Below are 8,710 nucleotides of genomic sequence, written 5' to 3' on the forward strand. Positions count from 1 at the left end.
GACAGTCTGTAGGTCTAGGTTAAGCATTCATGGATTCGTAGGACTTAGAGCTACTTACCTATTTTCTTCATACTTCTATTTTCTCATCTTTTAAAAATAGGGACAATAATAGTATCTTTATTATTGGCTGTTGTGAGAAATAAAATAATCGATTAAACACATTAATTAACTGTTAGTAAACACTTAAGAGTTAGCTTTTGTTATCATAATTATTATTTCAGCGAATCCTTATGATAACCGTAGGAAAGAGCACTTTATTATCCACCACTCCCAGAGGAAACTGAGGCTCAGAGAGATTAAATTGGCACAAAGTAACACAACAAGTCAGTGCCAGGGCTGATCGAAACCCAGATCTTTGCGATGCAAACTCAAGCTCTTGACCACATGCCATGTTGTATGATTTTTTTCTTTTTTTTAGCAATTACATTAAATGTCCTCACTACTCCCTGGAATGAAGCCAGTCAGACAGTAGGATGTATCCCAGTGATGTCTCCAGTTCTCCTTCCCTCCCGAAGGAGAAAGGCAGATGTCAGAGATTCAGGAAGCCCGTGTCAGACTTGTCTGGGGATTATTTAAAGGCATGTTGGAAACAGTTAATAATCACGTCCTTCCGTTCAAAATAAGCTCCCCCCAGCCCAGTGCTTAGAAGATCCCAATTACAAGGACCTAAGTGTCCCAGAAATTTTCAGTTTCTTTTATTTAAAAAATCCATCCCATTAGAAATACATTCATCACCTAAAAACTGAAATGAGTTTTCCTTATCAATTCAGACATTCTCAGCCTTGAAAGATGACAATCATCATAATGATAATAATAGCAACAACTCCTTCTGGTATTAATTATTGAGTTTTTATTATGTGCCAGGTACTAGGTTAGGCACTGTATGTGCCTTGCCTCATTTTCTCCTTTCATCAGTGCTCTGAGGAAGAGGCATCATTCCCATTTTTGAGCTGGGGAAAACTAAGGCTCAGAGAGGTGAAATGACTCATCCAAGATTTTACATGTAGTGAATAGCAGGGTCGGAATTGAAACCCAGATTTGTATGATCCAAGCCAACCCTATCACAACAATCCATTTCATTCTTGCATGATCTATATCTGTGCTTGCTTCCTTTGCGGTAAATAATTGGAAACCGTAATGCATTCCAAAATTGTTCCAAGAAGATACAGTTAAGTCCGGGGAAAAATATACTCTGGATCAGGTAGTATCCACTGGTCAATATCCATTCCTACTATGTGTCACTGACCTGGAGACATTGAACTCAGTCTGATGCTGCCTCAGTTGTTGCTTCTGTCCTTAATGTCCTTCAAGTCTGTCCTCTAAAAAAACAGACTTGACCTTCAGAATGCTTTAGTGTCTGTGAGGTGGAAAGAAAGCAGGGCTGGAAGAGGCCTCTGGGGCAAGCAGACAGGAAGCTAGGAATTTTAACTTAGTATGCCTTAATTTTGTATGCCTTGCAAAAGTCACTTTCCCTCTCTAAGAGGCCATGCAATCTTTTGGATAAGAGTAGGACCTCTGGAGTTCAAGGAACCATGTCTGAATCCAAGTGGGCATAATAATAGCATCTATCGAAGGGCTGTTATGAGAATGAAATAAGACAATTTAGATAAAGCTCTGAGCACAGTTCACTGGTAATTTATTTTCAATATTTTAAAACCTCATTCAGAAATCATCACACACTCAGGCCCTGCAGAAGGCATTAGAAGAAAAATCACTCTTCTTTGCTTTGGGTAAGACATATCTGAACTTCGTTTGGTGCCTTTCCCTCCAATTCTTTGGCTGTTGGTGATGTCATGAGCATATCAAGGAACTGATTTTACTGCACACCTAATTAGATATAGTTATGATGAATTTTAAGAAGTGGGAAAGAAAATAAATTTTTGCTCAATGAATGTGGTTTGTTCAATAGAATTTTTCAGATCTAGAGGTTTATAGAGGATAAGTCATAATTAACGAGATCCATGGTAGTAAAAATGGTTGTGAACTCCTGGCTTCATATTAGTTATGTATTGCAGCATAACCATGTAATTACTCCAAAACTTAGCTTTAAAAAGAGCACACATTTATTGTCAGGGGTCAGGAATCTGAGCACTGCTTAGCAACATCCCATGAGCCTACAATCAAGGTGTCAGCCAGGGTTAAAGTCTCATCCGAAGGCTCAAGAGGAGAAAGATCTGCTTGTAAGCCCGGTTCCTCCAGGATTGTTGGACTGAGAGCCTTGCTCAATAAATGTCATCTGTTACCATCAGCAGCAGCAGCAGCTTAATTAACAAAACTTATACTCTGTGTTAAGAAATTTACATACCTCATCTTTAATCCTCCCAGCAACTCTGAAAGTGTTAGTAACTCCATTTCATAGATAAGGAAACTGAGAAGTTTAATGACTTACTTAAGGTCACAGAGCAAGTGCTGGTGTGGCTTTCAAAACCTAGTTTAGAGTATCTGGTTCCACCATTTCCAGCATCTCACTTAGCCCTCTTGAAGTTACTGGTATAACTTAAGTTATCTGGATCCAGTTATGGAGGTAAAACCTTTGTAGGAGAAGAATATCTACGTCGTCAGCTTGGTATCTCACTTATTTTCTTGTCAGATTCCAAATCCCAACTTGCGCTGTGTCGTACAGTTCAAAGAAAGCATTTAACATCAAGAAATGTCACGGTTGCTAGAAATAATTTTGTCACATCCTCTTGAAATTTTCCTCTTTGCAGGTTCAGAGGTTTCAGTTAGATTCAAATCTTATAAATCCTCTTTTTAAAACATTATAAAAAGGACAGCTCATCTTTAAAAATCTCAGCATCCAAATAGAACAGTACATTGTCTTCATCTTGAAAGGGACAAAATGGGAAGATTCTAAAGGGGCAGTTTTTAATGTGCAGGTGCCTTATTTTCTAGTAATTGGAAGTTTTTGATGCCGTAATTTTGTTTTTGTGCCGCAGTGTCCACTTATCAAAGGCAGTTGAGATGAATATATAAGAATTCTACAGGTTGGGTGTCAGTTGAGTCCCCAGATTCAGGTTACCAAATGTTAACGCCATGTAGGTCTTGAAGCCTTTACCCTGGGTCTCATTATTTGCTGCGGGTATCTGCCTCATGGGTGTATAATACTTTCTCAAACTGAGTCAACAAAATTTGGGGGAAAATTTACAGACTTCTGAGAGTTTGGTTCTTCTCAAAGCACCTCATATTCACTCAATAAATACAGAGCACCTACTATGTGCCAAGTGTTATACTAGGTCTTGAGGATACAAGGATCCCTTCTGCCACCATCACTTCCCCTTAAAAACAAAGGAAGATGGAAGATGGACAAGTGGAAAAGCAAGTACCATATAGAGAGACATCATGGACAGAGGAAAGCCTTGATGTCAGATAGCCTTGGGTTCATATTTCCTCCCTAGCACCTCAAGCTATGTGACCCTCGGGAAATTACTGAGCTTTTTCAGAGCCTAGGTTTTCTCGTCTCTAAAATGAACACAGTCAGACCTACCTTGCAGTGTCATTTGGGCGTCTGAGATAAGCTGTGTGAAACATTCGGTCATGGTGGATGCTCAAAAAATTGGAGCTATTATTAATAGGAAGCACTTGGTTATCGTTGATTCCTACTCATTGGAAACCAACTTGGTTTTTGCCTTTTGTTTATGTTAGGATCCCCAGAAACAGATCCCAAGACAAGGATTCACGTTCAAGGTACAAGGGGATCCCAGGAGGAACTGGAAGGGCATGGTAGAAGTTAGACACAAGGGGAAGAAGCCAAACAAGGATGCAGTTTCAGGGAATGTCCCATGGAGTGTACTCTGGTGTGTACGCGCCTCAGAATTTGCACCAACCCCAAGCACAGAAGCTGGGCTTTCATTCTTTCATTCTTATATCTGCCAATCATTAGCCAAAGGGATGGCAACCTCAGGAACTCTGGCTCACTGCATGTGAGGGGAAAGTGGTACCAGTAGCCCCAGGGAATGCCTCCACAGAGGGTCTCAGGTGCTTGAAAGGCACACGGAATCCGGAAGAGAGGTGCATGGAAAAGGAAAGGGGTTATGAGGGCATCTGGGTGAAGCACCAACTCTGTCGGTCATGCCTCCCTTTTCTGACTTCTGGAGGGCATTAGCCCTGGCCCAACTAACCCCAATAAGCAAGATGAGTTTTCCTTGGTTTATAAACACAGGAAGTTTGGAGAATTTATCTGTCCAAACTTGGCTAATGGAGGCATTGGGGCATAGCTTTGGGGTCAGCCTGATTTAAGAGAGAACCTCAGGCTAGCTTTTTACAACCCGTGTGACTTTGGGCCACTGATCTGGCCTTTCTGACTTAAAGTTTCTCATTTATAAACTAGGAATATTGATACACTTTCCATAGGCTTGTTCTAGGCTGAGATGTCTTTATGTTTACTGATTGCTTTGACAGCGTATCTACTGAGCAGCTGCTCTATGTCAGCTCAGGGCTAAGCCTTGGTACCCTGAAATGAATCAGACACAGGCCCTGCCTCCCAAGATCTTGGCACCGAGTGGAGGAGGCCGACGTACACATAACAGACTCTGTCCTTCCTTGTACGTTCTCCCTCTCTCTTTCTCTGTCTCCCTCTCTCTGTTTTATTTTTTGATCTGTCCCTTCTCTCCTTCCTTCCACCCCACTTCCTTCCTCCTTCACTTTCTCTCTCCGTTTCTGTCTTGCATCCTCCTACCACACAGACCTAGTTTTTCTTTCAACTGGACGATATCCAACCTTCTGCCCTGTGGAGTTCCCGCTGTTATTTTCCAAGGCCCTTCTGAAGCTTGCAGAGTCTGTGAAGTTCTGGGAGATTCAATTCAACACAGACCCTCAGGTGTGACAGAAAGTGACGTGGAGATAACAGAAAACCATCCAGAGCTTCAGTTAAAGCTTGGGCGTGGGGAAGGTGGGAGGGGAGGAGGGTGAAACTAGCACCCCGGAGTGGGCAGCCCTGGGGACTGACAAATAGAATATGTGGCTCGTTACTTTGGGGGGAATGGGGGTTGGGGATGGGGGCAGGGTCAGGGCAAGAGGTTATTTCCCTGCTGGCTGGCAGATGGCTGGCCTCCCAAGTGCAGTGGTGTAGGAATCAGGCAATTCATAGTTTTAATTCTAGCGCTGAAACTGGCTGTGTGATCTTGGATGTTGTTTCGTCATCCTCATGATATAGAGGCTGTGATCTTTTAGGGCTGCTCTGGTCCTCGTGGCCAGAATTTCTGCTTTTGAAAATCTCTGACTCCTCCCCACATTGGGCCTCAGTCTTGGAATGGCACCCATGGGGTGCTTCTAGAATAACAAGCAGCTTTTTTTTCATTCCAGCGTTCTGGAGGATGAGTAGCTTTGGGCTTGAGAAAGATCTTGATTCAGGGCCCTGGAAACAGACTCTGTTGGCTGGAACCCAGGTACCATTTTATTGTGAAGGTCAGGGCAGCTGCTCTGGGTGGAGAGGGAAACTCTCATGACTTGTATAAGACAGTATTCAGACTCAAATATCATAATTCAGTAGGTCTGGAGGCCCTGGCATCAGTATTTTAAGAAACACGCTAGGAATTCTTATGTGGGTAGTTGATGGACCACAGTTGGAGAGTCACTTCTGCACACCTGGGCTTGGCTCTGCCCCCAGTACACCAATGTAGCTGTGGAAGGCCCCTGAGCATCTTTCCTTGTCTGCACGATAGGACTTTTCACCCCCGCCCTGTATTCTGCAGGATTTCTGTCGGGAACCGTTGAAATGGCAGATGGCAAAATTCTAAGGATCAAAGATGATGGCCTTTGTGCATGAGGTCGCATCACCCCCAAGGTCCCACCTCTCTATTCTCAGAGGCAAAGGGACTTCAGACCGAGAATATTCAAGTGAACACTTCATCCCCTCGCCGCACCTTCTACATTACACACCACTCAAGTCCCACTTCACTTCCTCTTGGTCAGTTGGTTTGACCTGCGCTGCGGCTGTGGCAGCTGGCCAGGTCTACCCAGGGAGCATCTGGCCCAGGTGAGCTGTAGAGCTTTGACGTTCTGTCCCAGCGACTTCCTGCCTCCATCGGGTAGGACAGTGTCAGAAAGCAGCCCAGTCATTCTGAAGCATGTGCGATGCTGGAAGTGTGAGCGGCTCACACCCCATGAGCCAAACCTTGACCAGTGGGATGGGAGTTGGTGGTGCCTATTCCCCAATTCCGTCTCTCGGGCAGACAATTCTGAGCGCATTCTATCAGCTCCCCAGGGGTCCTAGTGGGCTGGAGCCTACCTACTCAGTGGTTTTCAGGTCCATGAAGCCCTCTGCTGTTGGCTTTTCCTCCTTTCCTGTTTCCTTTTCCCAGTCCCTCCTCCTTTTCCTTAGAATCACTTCCTAAAAGAACTGCCTTGAAGCTTCTACTTTGTACCAATATCACATGGCAAACCTCATATAAAAGGTTCTCTAGAGCCATTCTTTCAGTTACAGCCTTAATCCTGAATCTCTCATCCAGGCCCACCTGGACAGCCTAGAGGAAATGAACAAGTTTCTAGAAACATATAGCCTGCCAAAACTGAATGAAGAAGAAAAAGATCATTTGAACAGACGGATCACTAGAAGTAAAATAGAATGTGTAATTTAAAAAAAAAACCTCCCTATTGGAACTATATTCAATATCCTGTGATAAACCATAATGGAAAAGAATATAAAAAAAGAATGTATATATGTATGTATATATATATATATATATATATATATGTATAACTGAATCACTTTGCTGTACCGAAGAAAGTAACACAACATTGTAAATCAACTATACTTCAAAAAAAAAAACCACTCCCTGCAAACAAAAGTCCAGGACTGGATGGCTTCACTGGGGAATTCTCCCAAACACACAAAGAACTTATACTGATCCTTCTCAAACTCTTCCAAAAGATTGAAGAGGAGGGAACACTCCCAAAGTCATTCTATGAAGCCACCATCACCCTGATACCAAAATCAGTCAAAGACACCACCAAAAAAGAAAATTACAGGCCAAACCCCGCTGCCCACACCATGCTCCCTCCTGTAACGTATTCAGTTATTTCAAGGACCCATCGTTTCTCCAGCTGGCAGGGAAATACATCCACTTGGGCACTAATTATCCTTAAACAAGAGTATTATGAAACACCCCCATTAGGTCAAAAGGTGAGCACAGAGAGGGGTGTCATTCAATTTCTCCTAACACTCCCTAAGATTAAGAAGACAGAAATGAGATGCCATTGAAAGTTACTATTCTTCACTTTTTAAAAATCCTCCCACTTCCTGTTTCTCTTGGGAGATCAAAAGTGTCTTCTCGCACATTTCTCATTACCACAACTGAATGAGAATTCTAATTAGGGCTACTGCACACTTTGGTGGTAGTTATCAAAGGCTCTGGCTCCTTATTTGCCAGGCTGCTGGTCTTTGCATCCTCGCCAAAGATGCCCTCCATCATAATAATCCTAATAGCTATCATTTATTGAAAGTCTACTTCGTGCCAGGCAATTTGCATACATTAGCACCAGTCCTCGCAAAAATCATATGAGGTGGAAACTATTAACCCTAATTTTAGAGGAGGAAAGTGAGGCTCAGCTGGTGAAGTGATTGCCTTGAAGCCATACAGCTAGGGACGGGCAGACCTGGGATTCAAACTCAAGTCTATTCTCTGGTCAGGAACTTTTCATGTCTAGCCTTCACAGGGGATCTTGGGGAGAGAGAAGGTAAGACAACAAGACAACTTGTCACCACTTCCGGAAGGGCCATCCGTTCCAATCAGGATGTTGGTTATGAGTTATTATGTCTTCAGCCTTGGTTTCTTGGTCGCTCTGGGAACAGTGCTATAGTTTAGGGGATCCCAGGAGACTCTGAAACATCCCATTAGAAGGACAGTAAAAGCAGACCCAAGAATTGACAGATTGCTATTCATTATTCTGTTATTTCTGAACTCTTCCATCTGTGGAACGGGGGACTGTCAGCAATTACCACGATGTCCTTTCCAGAAAGGGACCTCTTGGTCTGGCTAAAATCTCGCTCAGAATTGAACAGAATCTTGGCGTAAATCCTCCTGATGTGATGTCAAACTTCAGCTGTCTCTGGGGCTTCCCAGCGAATCTTCAGTGGACAACTTGGGGGCAAAGTGAGAGAACCAGACTTTTGCAAAGGAAGGAACAGTCCCCTCTGGGATTTTTAAGTGCCAGTCATCTTGTGGAGCAGCTGCGCGCAGAGGCAACATGGTCTTGTCATGGATCAGCAGACTAATACTGGGTAACAGAGGATCAGGTGTGAGTGGGGATTGTCTGCATAGCAAGAGAGAAGTGGGGTCTGTTCCCTCTCCTCCCAGCAGGGGCTTCTATCATTTTGAATTTTATTTTTTTATACAGCAGGTTTTTATTAGTTATCCATTTTATACATATTAGTGTATATATGTCAATCCCAATCTCCCAATTCATCACACACACACCCCCGGCACCTTCCCCCCTTGGTGTCCACATGTTTGTGCTCTACATCTGTGTCTCTATTTCTGCCCTGCAAACCGGTTCATCTGTACCATATCATTTTGCTTTTTCTCTTTTTTCTCTGTCTCTGCTTATCCTCTGAGTGTCCACACACCTGTATACCTGACTGTACCAGGTCAAAGCATTATTGACATCTATTAAAACTCCTGACTCTCCCATCCTTTTTCTTCCCCTCCTCTATTCTGGTTCTGCCCCTTCCTGTATCTTTTTCCTCCATATTCTTTTTTCACCTCTGTTCCTC

This window comes from Delphinus delphis, chromosome 15 (genome assembly GCF_949987515.2).
Source record: "Delphinus delphis chromosome 15, mDelDel1.2, whole genome shotgun sequence".
Taxonomy (NCBI): domain Eukaryota; kingdom Metazoa; phylum Chordata; class Mammalia; order Artiodactyla; family Delphinidae; genus Delphinus; species Delphinus delphis.